Below are 17,651 nucleotides of genomic sequence, written 5' to 3'. Positions count from 1 at the left end.
AAAATAAAATTAAAAAAAAAAAAAAAGAAAGTGTCTTCTGGTGGTGAGCAAAAAGGCATTTTAATAATTTTATTTGGAGGCACTCCTGCCTGAAGCCTGTTGAATTGCTCCCTGTACATCATAGAATGGAATAAAAAAAAGTAACCTGCAAACAAGAGCACTTCTTTGTGTTTCAGGGAGGGTGAGGTTATTTTAAGGTCGCTTTACAATAGGGGAGCAAACATGAAAGCCAAAAAAACTAGAAAAAAAGAGAGAGAACCAGTCCTGCCGAGGGCTCAGCCCTTTCTCCGTCACGACTGAGTGGCTCTGAACTGAACCACAGGGTTTCTCTGGGCATCTAATCTAATTGCTAATTTTTTTTTTTCAGGGATTACAGCTGGGTCTTATCTTCCTGTGTTTTTTTTGTTTATTTTTTAAATTGCATTATTTGAAGCTGTTTCTTTATAGTATTTCTTTCTCACTTTCCCCCCGAGAGGGGTAGAACATGCATGAAGTCCTCCCTTCCCCGACCCCCAGGGACTTGTCACATTCTGATTTATTTTTGTACCGCATCAAGTTCAGTTTCTTGCTAGAAGAAGGGAGAGAGGTGGGGATTGAGGGAGAATTATTCACTGTTCAACTAAGCACTCTCGCCTTTTTTTTTTTTCTTTCTTTTTCTAATTTTAACAGAGTGCTAGAGAAAACTGCATTATACCAGTGCTGATGGAAGGGGGTCGGACACTGTAGCTCCGTTGCAAGCTAGGTGAGTCGCTCCGTGTGGATGAAGGGCTCTGTGTGGCATGCAGAGAGATTTAGAGGAAGAAAAAGGAACGACGAGAGAATCTCTTATTCCCAGGGCATCAACTTAGCCGCTACGCGCAGAGCCAGCTTTAGGGCGGAGCCGGGCCTGTGGTGCGGCAGTGGTTACGCGGGGATTTTCCGGGGGCCCCGCGCGCACTGACAAACCACCGTCGCTGTGCCTTTTTCGCAGCCAGGCCCCCAGGATTGATCCTCTGTAGCTTTCCTCCACTGTGGGAGATGGTCTGATATATTGAAATATTCTTATTGGGACCCTCCCCTCTGTCTGCTAAAACAGTATTGGGGGGGGGGGGGGGGGGGAAGAGAATGATGGGGGCGACCCCGGATTTACCCCCGAAGCAAACATCACTCTGCAAGCGGTGAGGAAACCTCGGGACAACTTTCCTATCATGGGGAAAGCCTCGGATGCAGACTGGTGGAGAGCCACGCGTCGCTGCTGTTGGTGCAGACACCCTCCCGAGCCCTGCACGACTTGTGCCGCCACCGCAGCGTCTTTCTTCAGTGGGGAATAACGGCTGTGCCTTGCAAGGCCCGGTGGCAAGAGGGGAGGGGACCATCCTGGAGCGGTCTCTGCAGCGGTGGGTGTTGGGGCCTGAATCCTGGGAATTGATGGGTCTGGGTTGGAGGGCGCCGCTGACCCTTGGGAGAGCCAGGAGAGGCATTCGCCCCACGGAGAGGCCAGATGTGGGTTAGTGCTCCTGCTTCGATGGCTGGCTTATGGAGCGTTGACCAGCCTGATATTTTTCTTGGGACAACTAGGAAAAATCATGCTTGAAGAGGTCTGGAAGGCAGTGGTGAGGCTTGAAATAGTAACATCTATGGTTAATAATATAACTGCAGTTCTACTGCCTTTTTTCTCAACCTGTCAGATTTTGGCTATGGTGGAGGAAGTGCAAGGCCTTGCGTTACATTCAGTGGAATCTTTCCTAATCAAGGAGAATCAGTTAATAAACTGTACGGCTGAAAAAATGTGGAGAACTCTTTTTTTTTTTTTTTTTTTTTTTTTAAAGCTCAGAATTTGAGGTGATTATCTTTCCAGCAGGTAAAGGTATATTGGCTTCGGATTTTGTTCACAAGGTATTATCCGGTAATTCCTCAAAAGGATCTCCACCCAGTAATTTCCACTCACTACCTTCAGAGCCCAGTTTCCTAAAAATCAGATTTCAGAAACTCCGGGATAAAGATTCTTAAATTCCGCAGCTCATTTGCATGGATTTGAATAAAATGATCGAGGTCGATATCCAAAAGCCATTTGGTTGGATAACAAAAATTATCCATCTAAATGGCTAAAACTACGATATTAAAAGACTTCTGCGGCTGTGCTCTGGAACGTAGCCAGATAAGTCGGTGGCATTGGGTGGGTGGGAGGCATTCTGGGGAGGAATGGAGTTTGACAAATACGTTATCCGGCTAATGCTGGCTGTGCGGCAGGTCTGTTCTCAAGTTAACCGGATAGACTTATCCGGCTAACTTTAAGATAGCCAGATATATTCAGCAGAGCTCCCCCACCGCAGAATATCCAGCTAACTTACCGAGCTGCTGAATATCAACCCCAACGTCAATTTATTTAATATGGAAACTTTTACATTATAAACATTCAGTAGTTTTCCAACCTTTCTGGTACAGCTGGAGATTTTATTGTATACTTTTTTTTGCTTATCTTTCAATTTTTTTCTTCACTTCAGTTTTCACCTCTTTTCTCCACTCTCCTCTCTTCTCATACCTTCAGTTCCTACAAGCTCTCTCTTTTTTTTCTCCCTAAAGGGGCCTTTTCTCTTGTTTGTCTCCACCTTTCTGTGCCTCTTTTCTTTCTTCATCTCTCTCTATCCTGGTGGAACTCTCCTACAGGTTTCCCTCCCTCTAGCCTCTTGGATTACCATTCCTGCTCTCCTTCCATGCATCCTTACTACCTAACCCTCCCTCCTCTCATTTCCCCTTCTCTGTCTTCCCTCCTGCCCATCCCCTCTCTGCCCTCCCCAGCCCCTTGCACCCCTTCTCCTCCCCCTTCCATTTTCGCTTATCATTCCCTTCCACCATCTTCTCTCTCTTTTCCATCCTCTCTCTCTCGCAGTCTTTTCCTCCATCTTCCGTCCGCTCCCATCAGGCTGATCCTTTCCTGCCTTCCCACTGCCTGACGAGAGGAGGAGATGAGTGCTTCACGCTGCACCTTCCACTTTTTACTGCTCAGGCTACACTCCTAGTTTGATTTCGTGGGGCACCCTAACCCAGGGATAGGGTATTCCAGTCCTAGAGTGCCACGGACAGGTCTGGCAATCAGGACATTCACAGTGAGTATGCATGAGATAGATCTGCATGCAGTGGAGGCAGTGCATACAGATGCATCTCATGCAAATCATTGTGAATGTGGCCGACCCCTGCCCTAGGCTGTGTGGTTCAAGGTGCCAGCTGGGCCTGGTCAGCAGGGGGCCTGTATGAAGTGCTCCTCCTTCTCCTCCCCCTACCACTGAATCGCTTGCACACTTGCGCACCCAGCTGGCCTCCACTCCCTCCAGGTCTCTCACAGTTCCATGACAAGTGCCGGATTTTGCAGCCCTTCTCGGGATCGCGGGAAACCATAGGCCCTGACTTTATTCCCCGAGTTACACTCTCCGAGCTCCATCGTGCGCCTTCATGCTGTGAGGAACAGTGAGGCGTTTTCCCACTCTGGCACAGCCAACATTCCCTAACCTTAAAGATGAGAAACATCCACGTCCATCTTCCTCCCCAGAATCTCTAACAAGCCAATCTTTAAGGCTCTCTCCGGGCCTTTCCTTTGCAGCTACTGCAGTAATTTTCAGAAATGTGGTATCATTTGAAAACCCATGACACCTGCATTCCTACTCGTAGGGCAGAAGGTGGCATGAAATTAGACCTTTGATATCAAACTGAAAAAAGATGGAGCAGTCAGAGCATCACAGTCCTCCTCCTTAGTTGCGAAGGTAAGGAAATTCTTACAGTATACGCTGTGTGAATTTTGACAAATTTTAATTTGTCAAGCTATATTGAGCCAAATGCATGCAAACATAGAACTCATTGCTTTTTGTAAATCTCTTCTTGCAATTTAATTTGCACGGCAGAGTTCAAAGCATATACATCATTGCTTTATGTACACAGCAATGAAATACGATCACAAGACCGTGGCTGGTGTACGTGGCTAGTGCCTCATTTCTTTACGTCAGTGAGAGGCTTGTAATGACTTTCCAGAGTCTGCTGCCTTTGAGATAGGGTGGGAAGTGTCCATGGGGAACTGGAGCCATAACCGTGTGCTTATCAGGATGTATTTTCCTCGCTGTCCATTTAAATCAAAACATCACTTTCTGACAACCTTTCTTTAAAAAAAAAAAAAATCTCATGTATTAGTTCTTTTTAAATGCAATTTGATATTCAGGGAAACTGTGTTTACTAGCTGTTTGATTGTTGAACAAGGTGCCCACAACAGAATATGATGGGTGGCAGTGTGTTTTTTTTCCTAAATCTATAGACTTGCTAGGCCTGGTGTATTTGTCCAGCAGGGAATGGATGAATTGTAGTGAAATATAGTAAAACAGTAGATGGCAGATAAGGACCATTTGTCTCACCCAGTCTGCCTGCATGTTTTTTTTTTTTACACTGCTTAAGCTAAAGTTATCTCCCAGCTGTCAGTCTTACAAGCTTGACCACCTTCAAGATATTGCTCCTTATCCAAGCCAAATTGTTTCTTCTCTTGTACCCTAGTATTTGTTTTCTTTACCTGTGCTTGACTCCCAACATATTCCTGAGTGGTAAGGGGGGCACACTGGGTCAAAGTTAAGTTTTACCCTGCAGTAAATGAATTATATTGGGTATTAGCAGAAGCGTGCGGCCAACTCTTGTAAGGATACAGGTACTAGGTATAGGTGGTGTTACTAGCTTTTAGCTAGCAAGGCTTTTTTCTTTTAGTTCCGTCTGGCAGATCAAAGTGCTCAGTATTCCAGGGACTTGGGTGTTATCTTTAATTTCATCTAATAGAATTTTATGCATCGCCAAGGCAGCAGTACTTGTGTGTTTGCATGGACATAGCTGTGATGTGTTTTGCATGCTGAAGTTTCTTTTGCCATGCTGATAGCAGCAGGTGAACAGTTCACAGCCGTGGGATGTCGTCAGGACCCCAAAACACTCAAGCCGATGCAGTATCGGCGCGCGGAAAACAGGCGCTCATAATTGAGCGCCCGCTCTCCTAACACACGCCGATCGACCTCTCCGGGGCCTCCGATGCAATATGCAAATAGGCTGCCACAGTGAAAAGGAGGCACTAGAGGAAATTGTGCACCCCTAGCACCTTCTCGGCAGTGGGCACCCAGGAGAGGTGGTTGTCAGCGAGTTAGGAAAACAGACGCTCAATTTTACGAGTGTACCTTTTCTTAACCTGACCGCTGGCACGCCTTTTTCTTTTTTTTTTTAATTTTTTTTTGGACAGTTCTACTTTTTCATTTCCTCTGACTCAATATCTTGCAATGGGGGAAATAGCTAATAGCCTCATCAACATGAATTTATATGTGATGAGTGCTATTAGCTGCGCACTCTATTGGATGCTCTGACCCCCGTTTTGCATCGGGGGGGGGGAGGGTTATGACACGCATCCAAAACGTGCTTCCAATCACGTATTGAGCCGTGCGCTGCGGCCAGTGCATGGTATTGTATCGACCTGAGATAGTGGTGTAAGTGGTGCTGCATTAAGCAAGCAAACAGTAATTTTGGTCTGGGCGTCAATAGATAATGTTGCCAGATGTTAATCAGAACATTAAGAAGGTGTCCTATAACAGTTAAAGATAAATCCCATGGGATTAACCTGTTTTTCACCCTCCCCTACCCAGTTCTTTTTTTGCTTTCCAAGATTTAGTTATGTATTTATATCTTTGGTTCATTATCTGCCCATCTGGATTGCTCTGGGCGGAGTACAAATAGAACACAGAATACATAATATAGCATGGAATGTTGGATAGAATTATGTATAAGAGATCTTGTGTCTGTCTGTCTGTCTCATGAACAAAAAGTCCAAAGAAGGGATGGAAAGTCAGCAAAATTTGGCACACAGGAAAAAAATGGGACTATCTCCGATGAATTTGAAAACCAGAAACATTATTTTAGTATTTTTGGGGAATAAATTCTTGCAAAATTATCGTCATTGCTTTGTGAGCAACAGAATGCTGGTGACTGCTGTATTCTAAAAGCCCCTCCCCCTCCTCCTCCAGTAGCTTGACCCAGAAAGGCAGGCAGGCAGGCAGACAGGGAAACAAAAGAAACTGAAGCAGCTGTCAGAGTTTGGCACAACCCCCTCTACACCCACCACAATCTGTACCCCTCTCAAAACATCCCCCCCCCCCCCCCACACAAATGTGAGGTTTATTACTGTTGAATTGTATGTATGTAGTCCACTTTTCCCTGCTTGCTCTCTAAAGTTTGAATGTACACTCCCGAATGCTTATGGTAACTGAGCTAATTGGGAAATTGCTTCAGTTTTACTTTGGGCCAAGCTGCTGCTGGGGGCATGGGGGGTGGGGGCGGGAATTGGTGTTCGGAATGGAGTGGTTGTCAACATTCCATAGCCTCTGACTGCCTCTCTCAGTCCTGCCTAAGGCCACGTGCATAAATTCACCCCCAGGCTCATCCCCCCCCCCCCACTTCTGTTTGCAACAAGTGGAAAAATCACACCGAAGCATGTTAGGACTGATTGCCGAAGTGAAAAGTCTGTTAAGGTTCTAGTTTTCAGAGTGAAACTGTATGCATACTTTCACTTTGCAGATTTTCACAGGAAAACTACCTGTACACATTTACACCTGCTAATTTCAGTGGGAGGCTTTTGTGAGAGAAAAAGAAAAAAGACATGCAGAATTTGGGGAATTTACGTGCGTATTTCCAAACCCTCCCCAAGCTCGCCCCCAGGAACGTGGATAAACTTACATGCATAGAGGCTCTACACATGTACGTTTACCTGTAAATAGAGAGGGTAGATTTTAAAAAGCCCATTTCCACAGGTAAAACTACTGTGGAAATGGCTTTGAAAATTAACCTGAATGGGATCAATTTTCAAAAGTGTCTGGCTCATAAATTGCCCCTTTTTGAAAATGTACTAGGCTGAGTACCTAAATTTAAGCCTTAGTTCCATTAGAGCTCTGAATTTAAGAACCTAAAAAGTGGGTGGCTATGGAGCAGAGTTAGGACAGCGAAAAAGTTAGGAGTTTAGCACAGATTTTCAGAATTAGGCACCTAAATCTAGGCAAATAAAATAGCAATCCTAAATTTAGAATCCTAATTATGTGAATTTTCAGCTGAAAACTTAGGTACCTAATTTAGAGTCCTTTACAGCCCTAAATGTAGGAATTCTACTTTTTTTTTTAAATATCATCCCCAGTATGTATTCTAGGAACCCTATAACCCACTTCTTAAAATCTGTTCAAAAGCGTTCCTGAAGCCATGCCTCTGCTTTCTTTCTCTACTTAAGATCAGTTTGCTTTTTTATTTCAGCACTTCCATAATGATAGCCATTTTGTTGGGAGTCTTCTGCAACAAATCTAGGTGTAAAATAAAATGTGATCAAGGATTATGCTTTGTTTTTCTGCAGCTTAATTTAGAGGTGTTTTTCTTTCCTACCATTGTTCTGGTACTATTAATTTAATTAGAAAGGCACTTCAGTGATTTAATTAATGGGGGAATTTCCCTCACAGCATGTATGGTCTCATCTGATGGTCGGTGATAATTCGGTCCTGCTCAAGTCCTGTCTTCTTGTAGTCTGAGCTCTATAGTTCTGATTTAAGTAATAAAAGCAAGACAGGTGGCGTATCAGTTATATTACCAGGCCAGTTATTTCTGGTGACCCCTAAGCTACCTGCCTAAACTACTTCAGGGAACATTTGGAAAGAAAAACATGATGAAGAGCAAACGTTTTTCTGGGTAGTGTATGAAAATAGCAATTTTTAAAGGGGCAAGCACACGGTTCACTTAATTAGACGGAATGGAAAAATTCCCAACTTAAAAGAGCACAAAAGAAAACCAGGTGCTGGGTAAACTCTTCATGATCCCTGGTTTTCATCGGCGATACAGAAATTTGCATGTGCTGCTGACAACTACCCAGTGGCAGGGCGCTGTTCAAAATGTTTGAGCTCAACCAATGGCAGAGCAGATAGCAGATTTCAGTCTTCAGTCGCGTCACAGTGTGCTCTGACCTGACGGAGGCATCGGCCTCTCTCTTTTTTTTCCTTCCTGTTGGGAGAAAGGGGACTTGTGTGGCTTTCAGACAATGTGACTGGGGACCTATAGGCACTAGCCCCAGGGCAGAGTAGCTCGATGATATCACAGTGGACTCTGACCTACCTAAAATTATACCTGAACTGGCCTGTTTCCCTATAGTAAATAAAGGTAAAAAGAAAAAAAAAAACAAGAAAACCAAATCTGTGCTTCCTTGTGTGAGTGTGTGTGTCTGGGGCTAGGCGAAGGGAAGGCTCATATAAAGTGTGAGTTGGGGAACCCCTTAGGTGATCTGCTGTCTGTGGTGGCAGAAATTTGAATAAATGCCTCAACAGTTATGTGTGTCATCCCTCAGATAACACCCCACCCACTGTGTGTTACAGATAGGATGATCTTACAAGGCTAACTTCCCTATAGGAAACTAAAAAGCTAGCACCAGTAATCCCCAAGTGATCATCGCGTGCTGTCAGCAAAACCAGTGAGTAGTTTAATTTATGAAAAATAAAGTCAGATGGGGTAGAAAGTCACCTTTGGGGCAAATTTATGATGGGAGATTTTTAAAATATTCTTGGTTATGAGCCAGGCTGGATTGGCCATTGTCTGAGATAGGGTCCTGGGCTTGCTGGACCTTTGCTCTCTGACCCAGTGTGACACCACTTATGTTCTTGGTAAAAGTTGAACTGGTAGCCCAATGCATTATGGTATTTACAGTCCTGCCTTTTCAGTTTAGGACCACAGTGCACGTGGGAGAGGTATCAGAAAGGCCAGGACTGGTATCAAGGATTCTTCAGGAATCTGGGTCATGGGGCAGCTTTGTAGGGCACTGTTTCCAACCCTCTCCCGGAGTTATAGCTAACCAGTCATATTTTTCAGGATCTCCATAATGATTATGCATGATATAGATATGCATACATTGGAGGCCCAGGGTATGCAAATCATGTAATTCATTGTAATTTACTGTGTTAAATTTTACAAAACAAAATTTATGGATGTATTAATTGTACTCCGAGTGGCTCATAAGAATGGAGATAGTGGATTATAAGAATGGCTAAATAAATACATTGTGGAATTCCTGAAAAACAACTGGCTAGGTGTGCCTCCGGGAGCGGGTTGGGAAACGCCGTTGTAGGGTAATCATAAATTATAATTAACTGTTCCGCCTCATCACTATAGCAGGTGCACCATCTACTGGTGCCGTGCTGAAGACCCGCAGACTCTGGCTTCATTAGGGTCTGCAGTTCATCCCAGAGGTGGAGGGTTTAAAGTTTCTTTCACAAGCCGCCCAGGGAGTGAAGGTTAGTGACTGGAGAAGTTGAAGCAAAGCTCAGGTAGAGAGGGCGGGGACATAGCATGCATGCAGATCTTGTGGAAATCCTCTTTTGCTGGGGTGCAAGGTGCAGCCCAGGAGGTCTTCACCCTGCTCCCGAGGCTCTGTGCCTTTAAGAAGCCATCGATCTGCTGTTCCCTTTCCCAGGAGGGGCCGCTGACGGGAGATAGGCGGGCAGACAGTGCAGGGCTGGACTGGGGGCGGGCGTCCGCAGGAGCGGCGGGACTGAAGCGAGGGAGGGGCGTGCATGCAAACTTCGTTACTTGCAGAGGCTCTCGCCCCCGAGCCTTGTTTTATTTCCCAAATAACCCACAGGGAACGTGAGAACCGGCAAAGACAGAAATTAGCGAACAACTGGGGTACCTTGGGGGGGGGGCTTTGGCTTTCTGTCCGGACGCCATGGAGGAGGGCGGCAGAGGTAAGCAAGCCCCCGGGATGGGATGGGGAGGGGAGTGCGGAGAATGAATGGGGCCAGTGTGAGCCGAGCCTGCTCTCCAGGCGTCTGATCCCCGCCGTGTTTATGTTGGGACTGTCTCTTGGCAGGCTGAGGACTTTCACATGAACTCGGCGGCTCCGAACGGGGCAAAAAAAAAGTCAAAAGAGGAGCCGGGTCCTGGACGCGGGATCAGCCCAAGCTTGTAGGAAGGGAATCCATGATCCTCACTCCCCGGGTGACCAGAGCTACTCTCTGGTTCTTGGGTCTGTCACCGCTCTCCTGCCGGTGGCGAGAGATCCGGCTCTGGCCAGCCGCTGCAGTTGTGTAAAAAATAATAATAATAATTCAGACCCAAGAGTCTGCCAAAGCCACCCGGGCTGAGAATCAAACACGGCCATCCCTGGCTAGGTGAAGGTGTTGCAGGACAGGATTTATCCAAGACGTCAGAGCATTACATTATATGTGCGCTTGTAATACGAACTTGGTTTTATTCGTGCATTAGTTTTAAACGGAGCTTGGACCTAGGACTAATCGAAAGTGTATTGTTAGGAAAGACGTATAAAGTTAGGCAAATGTATTCCACCCGGCGCGGGATATGGATCGGCGCTAATTCTTATTATTGTCTGGAAGGGGGGTTTGCAGTGTAGGAAAGCATGGCGGGCTGGCCCCATTTCATCTCTTAGGCCGTCCTGGGCAGCCGCACATGAACTCGGACCGGGAAACCTTTGCGGGACTATCTCTAAGTACAATTAAAAACGGTTTGGAAATTGAAGAGCGATTAAGATGCCTCCCGCGTTTTTTTGCTTTCCGTGTGCCATTTGGGGTAGAGCGGCGAGAGTTTCTGACTCTGTCGTCCCGTCCCCCCGACGGGATCCTCTCGGGGCTGATCACTCCGTCCGCGCCTTCCTGGAGGGCTGGCGGGGGCGGCATTTCATGCTCTTCCCTAGTTCTTTATTTCCTTGGCCCCGGTTTCCGCTTTTCGCCTTGCTGCAGCTCTAAGATCGGGCCTTGCCGCTGGTGGATAGAGGTCGGAAAGCCTGGGGCTGCTCTCACAATGTGTGTTGTCTCGACATGTCTCTCCCCTCCCCCGGGCCATCCTCCCGTGGACTTGTTAGAGATATAAAACAGCGTACATGCCAGAAGTTCTGGTAAAGTTAATTTTTGGAAAAGGGAAACAGCTGCGTGTCGGGGGGGAAGGGTGTTAGTGTGGCTTTTGTTTTTTACTACATCCTTTCACAATTTTGTTTAATTGGCTTGGGGATCCGAAAGAGATTAGAGTAAGCACTGTTGGAGTGGTTAACATATACAAATCGCTTTTAAACCGTATTTACCAGTAGCGGTGTGATGCTAGCATGCTATAAGTCAGAGAAAAACAATTTTTGTACTAGATCTTGAGGCCTGATTTACTAAGCTCCTCCCTCCATAGACACAGCATGGGGAAAAAAAAGCTTAGTAAATCTGGGCCCTTAAGTCTGATAAATGTCTGTATCCTTATGCAACCCCCCACCTACAGAAACTGTACTGCAAGTGTAAAAGTTCTTAAAATGTATAGAGTACAGGCTAATACTTCTGACATGATTGCTTTTGTGGACTGCTGTTTTCTTATGGTTATAGGCAGGGTTAGATTTAAGAACTTAGCGCACAAACAGGCCGATATAGTACAAACGCACTAAAAAAAAAAAAAAGCACAACCATTTCAGCGCCCGCTCTCAGAACGCGCGCACAGCCATCTCTCCTGGGTGTGTGATGCACAATGCAGATGTGGGGTTGCGCTAAAAGGAGGTGCTAGCGATGATTAAGTTCCCCTAGTGCCTCCTTGGCCCAGGAGAGGTGGCTGTCAGCGGGTTAAGAAAATGGACACTCCTAAAAACGAGTGTCCATTTTCCTAACCTGACCTACCTGCACATTTAAAAAAAAAATAAACATTTTTTTTTAATCTTTTGGTTCTTTCAACTTAATATCGCTACGATATTAAGTTGGAGGATGTACAGAAAAAGCAGTATTTTCTGCTTTTCTGTATACTTTTTCAGGCCGCTCAGAAATTGGGGTCTGCCTGAGCGTAAAATGTGCGGATCAGCCGCATTTTTTTTTTTGTTGTATCTCAGGTGAATGGCTAATAGCCTCATCAACGTGCATTTGCATGGGATGAGTGCTATTAGTTTGGGGGGGGGGGGGTGCGTGTTTTTGACCCCTTACTATATGAGGGTTAGTGGATGCGCATTGAAAACGCATGTCCAACAGCGGGTTAAGCAGTGTTCCTTCATGCATTGTTTGGGCACAAGAGTATTCGTCTTTGGTGAGCAATGTGTTGACCAGCTATGAGCGTTTCCAGAGCAGTCTTGAAAAGCAGGGGTGAGGGGAGTAAGCTGGGCTTGGGTTTACATATGCATGCCAGAACCACTTTCATGTAATGTGTGTGTTGTGTAAAATATTGGATTGCCTTTTCTTCCTCCACTTTTTCCTCTGGCTTTCAACTGGCCTGTAGCAATAACTGTTTACATCTGAGGATGTAATGATTGTCAAGACTCCTGTCATGAAAAGCTGATATACTGGCTGAAATCGCACTCAGTCCAGCAGAAATGTGATGAGAGAAAAAAAAAGTTTCAAAAGTCAAAAATGTTAGGATTAGCAGGGGAGGCAGCTTTCGCAGCACTGCATAGGTGGGGAGCCCGCTCTCAGAGATGGAGAGGTGAAAGAGCAGCAAAAATACATGTTATCCTGCCACCAGGCCAGAAGTGAAATCTGACCAGGAATAGTACGGATCAGTACCAGAACCGGAGGCATTCCATAATCCTGCGGTTTCCGTAACCTGTTACTTATTATTTTTGTATTTTTCCCCCCTTTTTCCTTATCCTTTTATGTTAGTCATTCTGTATATTACTTTGGCAGCACATGTAAAATTGTCTTGCCAATAAAGTTATCTGAATTCCAAACTCTGTGAGCAGTTCTCTGACTGGAAGCAGCGGCATGCAGAAGTGAGATTTCAGTGAGGGTTGGTTATGTAGAACTGCAGTAGAGATTCCTAAATTGGGTCCTTCATTTATTTTATTTATTTAAAAATGTTTTGTCTTCTGTTGATCATGAACCAGACATGCTAAGCGAATCACAATGAAACATAAAATACAGCAAAGTACGGATGACAAAAGCGTACTAAAAACAAGGCAAAGCCAGCCAGCAGCTAAATAGCAAAGGCACCAATTGAGAAGAGTGAACAGACAGAAGATAGGCCTCTTGGAAGAACAAAGCCTTTAGCTGTTAAAGAAAGGCTGCAAGATCATCAAGGGACTTCAAAGAACACGGCACACAGTTCCATGTAAAGTGGGACCTGTGACAGAAAAGGCACGCCATGTAGTCTCACTCAAATGTGCAAACGTCATGGGGGGGAATAACCGAGAGAGCGCAGACTACGTGAAGGGACAAGAATTTTAAACAAATAGGACAGATATCAAGGCCCATTCATTTTTATAGATTTGAAAATTTAAAACAAGGACTTTAAATTTTGCTTTGCTGCCTTTTATAGGTAACCATTTCAAATGCTGACGTATAGGAGCAACACTTTTTTCCCAAGGCAGACTGCCCATAATTAAACAGGCGGCAGGATTTTGAAGAATCTGAAGGGCACAAAGATGGGGGGAAAACGGAAGGCCCACACAAAGAGAATTGCAACAGTCAGTGGTGCTGAGTCACGCGTATTTGCACTGCTGTTCCGAAAATCATTGTGATCCAGGATATACTTTTAAGTGACATGGCTTATAGTAAAACAGATCGGAGGACATGTGGAATTTGTGACTTAAAACAAAAGCAGCAATCCAACAAAAAGCCTAGATTTCTAACAGCCTGAGCAAAAGTAATAGAATTCCCTTGCACAATTAAAGGACTCCCTTTTTCCGTGGGTTTAAAGGGGAGCTAAAAAAATCTCCTGATTAACTTGGCTCTTATACGGCGCATCATATATGCGCAGGTGTAGTTCATGAGTATTCGTTATGGAATGTCTGCAAAGCTGAGGAACAAGCCGGATACCCTGCGTGAGATGAACGCATAACTTGTAGCACTGGGCAAGAGAGCATCCCGTTAAAGGTTCTGAGCCACACCGGGTGAGAGATTCACGTGCAGGTCCTGCTTCAAAAGTTTTTTGGGGGGGGTGTTCATGCACAATCTCTTGGCATATGTGTATATTTTAAAAAGTCACGAAAGCGGGCACTTCCAGCACCAGAGGAAGGTGGGCTTCCATAGAGAGAGCAGGAAGGAAGTGCCACGGCTTCCCCTCCACCCTTGCCCTCCTTCCCGCCCCACTAATGGGCTTGTCTGGACTTGACTAACTGGGGACCCGTGCTGGATGTGTCTTAAACTGCCCTGTGTAGTGCTGGCAAATCTGCTTCTAAAATACTTTCAAATAACACTAAAAGGGTGTAGGAACTGAAGGCAACTAAAATAGTCTGTCTAATTTTCGGGAATGGCTTCTCTTAAGTTTAGTCATGTGTGAGTTTGGGAATGGATGGGGCAGATAATTTGCTTTACATACGGTAAAAGTCGCGGGAGAGCGGGCAAAGGCCACTCTCCTGTGCACGCAATTCTGTATTCAAATGAGGACCCGCGGCAAATAGAGGCGCTAGGGACACCAACACGTCCCTAGCGTCTCTTTTTGGACAGGAGCGGCGGCTGTCAGCAGGTTTGACAGCCGACGCTCAATTTTGCCGGCGTCAGTTCTCGAGCCCGCTGACAGCCATGGGTTCGGAAACCGGACAACGGCAAAATTGAGCATCCGGTTTTCAACCCACGAGCCGATTTCAAATTACTTTTTTTTTTTTTTTTTAAACTTTCGGGACCTCCGACTTAATATTGCCATGATATTAAGTCTGAGGTCCTGGTGCCTGGAGAAATTAACACCTACCTTTGGGTAGGCGCTAATTTCTGAAATTAAATGTGCGACTTGGCTGCACATTTTGCTTTCTGAATCGTGCGGGAATGACTAATAGGGCCATCAACATGCATTTGCATGTTGCGGGCGCTTCCAGCAAGTGAATAAGGGGTAAAGCTAGCGCGCCAAACGCATGTCCAATTGCGGGTTAACAGTGCGCTCCACTGGAGCGCACTGTACTATATTGGCCTGCAAATGTGGTGTGTTTGTCTTTTTCTTTTTGGGGGGGGGGGGGGGGGGGGGGGTCAGTGCAAAATGTCAATAGGACCCCAGACTCTTCCTGTATCGTTTTTTTGTTGTTACTGGGCGTTTTCCTCTGCTGCTTTGTCTGGAGCCCCTCAGACTGAGAATGCAGATGGCAAGGTGTGAATCTCCTGTCTGCACAGCCTGATTCTGGGGACTGCTACAGCTTAAAAAGCTCCCAAGTAAGACTATTTCACAAACAAAAAAGAAAAGTAGTTCTCCTGCATGTGTCCACCCTTTTTTTTTTTTTTTTTACTGGGGCTAGCAATGCCATCTGAAAGCTACAGACTGCAGGAAAGGATGTCCAGACACAGGCTTACGTAAACGTTAGCTGTGAATCTGCAGGACGTATTACTTCTGCTCTATTTTTCGTCAGCCAGTTTCTTTTGAGAATGAATTGGATTGCACTTTCCTATATCTTCTCCCCTGCATGCATCCAGTTCTGCTATAAATTAATCGACCGGTCGGATGAATTGGCTTTAAAAACTGGAAAGACCTGTGTCTTAATACAGCTGGCGAACTTGGCTTTAGTCGAAGGTGTAACATCTGCAAAGCACTCGGGTTTCAAAGACACTGACATCCTCATTCACATTTTAACTGTGAGATGTCCTTTTTCTCTGTGGGAATGGCACAATGGACCTGTGCCGAAGGTGCTGCATGTTCCTGTGCAGTATTGGGCTGGCCGGGATTTGTAAACTGGTCAGGTACCTTGCCCACTACCGGCATGCTGTGGGTAAGACCCTGGTATTAAGACGGCATCAAACGTAAATTCACAGAAGCACGTTTTGAGTCACAGACTGTGAGGACTTGGATTTCTCAGGATGCAGTTTAATCCCTTGTAACTTCCTGAAGAGAGCATGCAAAGACCTTCCCAGTGTCCTGCAGCATCTTACTCGCACATTTAGAACATGGAAGGTACATACTCCAATCAGGAAAGTGACTACCGTGCACAGGTATCTTGTGGTAGGGTAAGTTATTGGTAGTTAGAGATGGCTGTCGTTAGAGCACGCCGGGGACTGGATTCACTGCATGCCACGCCATCACTTTCTCTCTCTTCTCACCCCCACACCTTACCCAGCATTTCTACCACAGCCCTTGGAAATACTCCCTGCCATTAACCCCTTTCCTTCCTTCCTTTTCCCCTCCCCTACCATTATCTTCCTTACTTTAAGGTGCCAAAAAGCAGAATACAATAAAATAAGATTATATGTAGGTACAGTAAATGTTTCCCTGTCCCCAGAGGGCTCACAGTCTGTCTACCCGAGGCAATGGAGGGTGAAGTGACTTGCCCAAGGTCACGAGAGGCAGCGGTGGGATTTAGAACCTTGGCTTCCCTGGTTCCTAGCCTGCAGCTCTAATCCCTAGGCTCCTTACTTCCTGCTGCTTACCTGCTCCTGCCTGCCACTTCCTCTGCCAGAATGGGGGAAGGGGGAAGGTTTCAGCAGGTCTGAGTTCAGAAGGAAACTGACAGGCAGCAAAAGGTAAGCAGAGCTGCTTGCTGACTTCTGCCAGAGGGAGGGAGGCCATGGCACAGGGGATCTGGAGGTGGGGAGGGGGGGAAGAGAGAGCAAGTAGTTTGTTGCTGGGACCAGCACCAGCTGTGACTGTCCTGCAGGTAGCCAACATTTCATGGCAGGCGGGTTGGGAACCTGTGCAAGGAGTGTTTAAGTACTCGCTACATTTACAGTTACATAAGAGGTGCAAATGTTTGTTAGTGACGCGGAAGGAAAGTAGCATCTGTCCAAGAAGGAAAAGTGGCAGGGGTTCCCCTTTTTGCCAATTCTCAAAAGTTTCTGATGGGTTCTTCTGTACAATTTGATAATGTGCTTTAGAGTACTATTGACCATTTCGGGTTGCAAGAGCATCTCCTGTTAGTGTTTTTCAAGGGACAGATCTCCTATTAAGGCAGGAAGCAATGTTTTGGCCATTTCTACTTTTAAACTAAATGAGGAAGGGAAAAAATGATGGTAAACCTCCGTTCTGGACCGATAGGAACGCTCCAGACTGCTCACTGTCTGTTCCTAAAATGAAAACCGCTGAAATGTTAAAGCCGGTAAACATCTAAAATAGACATTTTGTTGTTTGTTGTTTTTTTTTCCTGGTCCTATTATCGCTAGATGTATGTAACTTGTATCTGTGTGACTAAGCAGGGTGGACTCTGCAGGCCACACGTGGTTTTCCCCGATTGTGGACAGGTGTTTGTTTTGAATCGGGAAGGTCCCACCTTGAAAAGTAAACACAAGTAGGCAGCTGCCTCACCAAATTACCAAAAGCTTGCCTGACTGAAGCAGCTTTGAGTTTTGTTTTTTTTGTTTAACTGCATTTTGCTTTCTGTTTCTCTGGCTTTTTTTTTTAAATACTGTTCTCTCTCGGCGCTGGCAGCTTTTAAGTTGAGGTGTGCTAAGTTCTGTCACTTATTCCTGCAGCAGCTGAGTGAAGTTAAGAAAAATCAGCAAAGTCTGCACTTGAAGCAGTAAGAAGCTTTACAGTCTGCCTATTTTTTTTCTCACCTCACTTGCATCGTTAGAAAGTCAGGTATCCTTTGTAGTCCCACAGAGCAGGTGTTCCCTGATCCCTTCACCACCTACGTCTCCCCCTCTACCCCCTTTTTCCCTCTGAGATTTGATGAGTTTGACCTGTGTTGTCAGAGTAAAGTGCCAAATAATTAGGAAAGAATTAAGAGTGCAGAAGAGACAGAGGCAGTTCCAGGGTTCTGCTGGTGGTCG

The 17,651-nt window shown here is 45.6% G+C and overlaps 1 protein-coding gene across 4 annotated transcripts in view; it reads left to right on the top strand.

Annotated features, from left to right (window-relative positions):
* The window catches only part of LZTS2 (leucine zipper tumor suppressor 2), a 316,325-nt gene that overhangs the window by 180,232 nt on the left and 118,442 nt on the right, over positions 1–17,651 (top strand). The window contains exon 3 of one of the 4 annotated variants that reach the window (XM_029610251.1): positions 670–742. The exons of 2 other annotated variants lie outside the window; for them this stretch is intronic. The gene's annotated coding sequence lies outside the window, so the exon portion shown is untranslated. Of the gene's footprint in view, positions 1–669; positions 743–9,578; positions 9,747–17,651 lie in introns of those variants that run through there. One more of the 4 variants, XM_029610252.1, reaches the window with a different exon arrangement.

This window comes from Rhinatrema bivittatum, chromosome 7 (genome assembly GCF_901001135.1).
Source record: "Rhinatrema bivittatum chromosome 7, aRhiBiv1.1, whole genome shotgun sequence".
NCBI lineage: Eukaryota > Metazoa > Chordata > Amphibia > Gymnophiona > Rhinatrematidae > Rhinatrema > Rhinatrema bivittatum.
The sequence above is the reverse complement of the archived record's forward strand: the minus strand, read 5'-3'. Positions and strand labels throughout refer to the sequence as shown.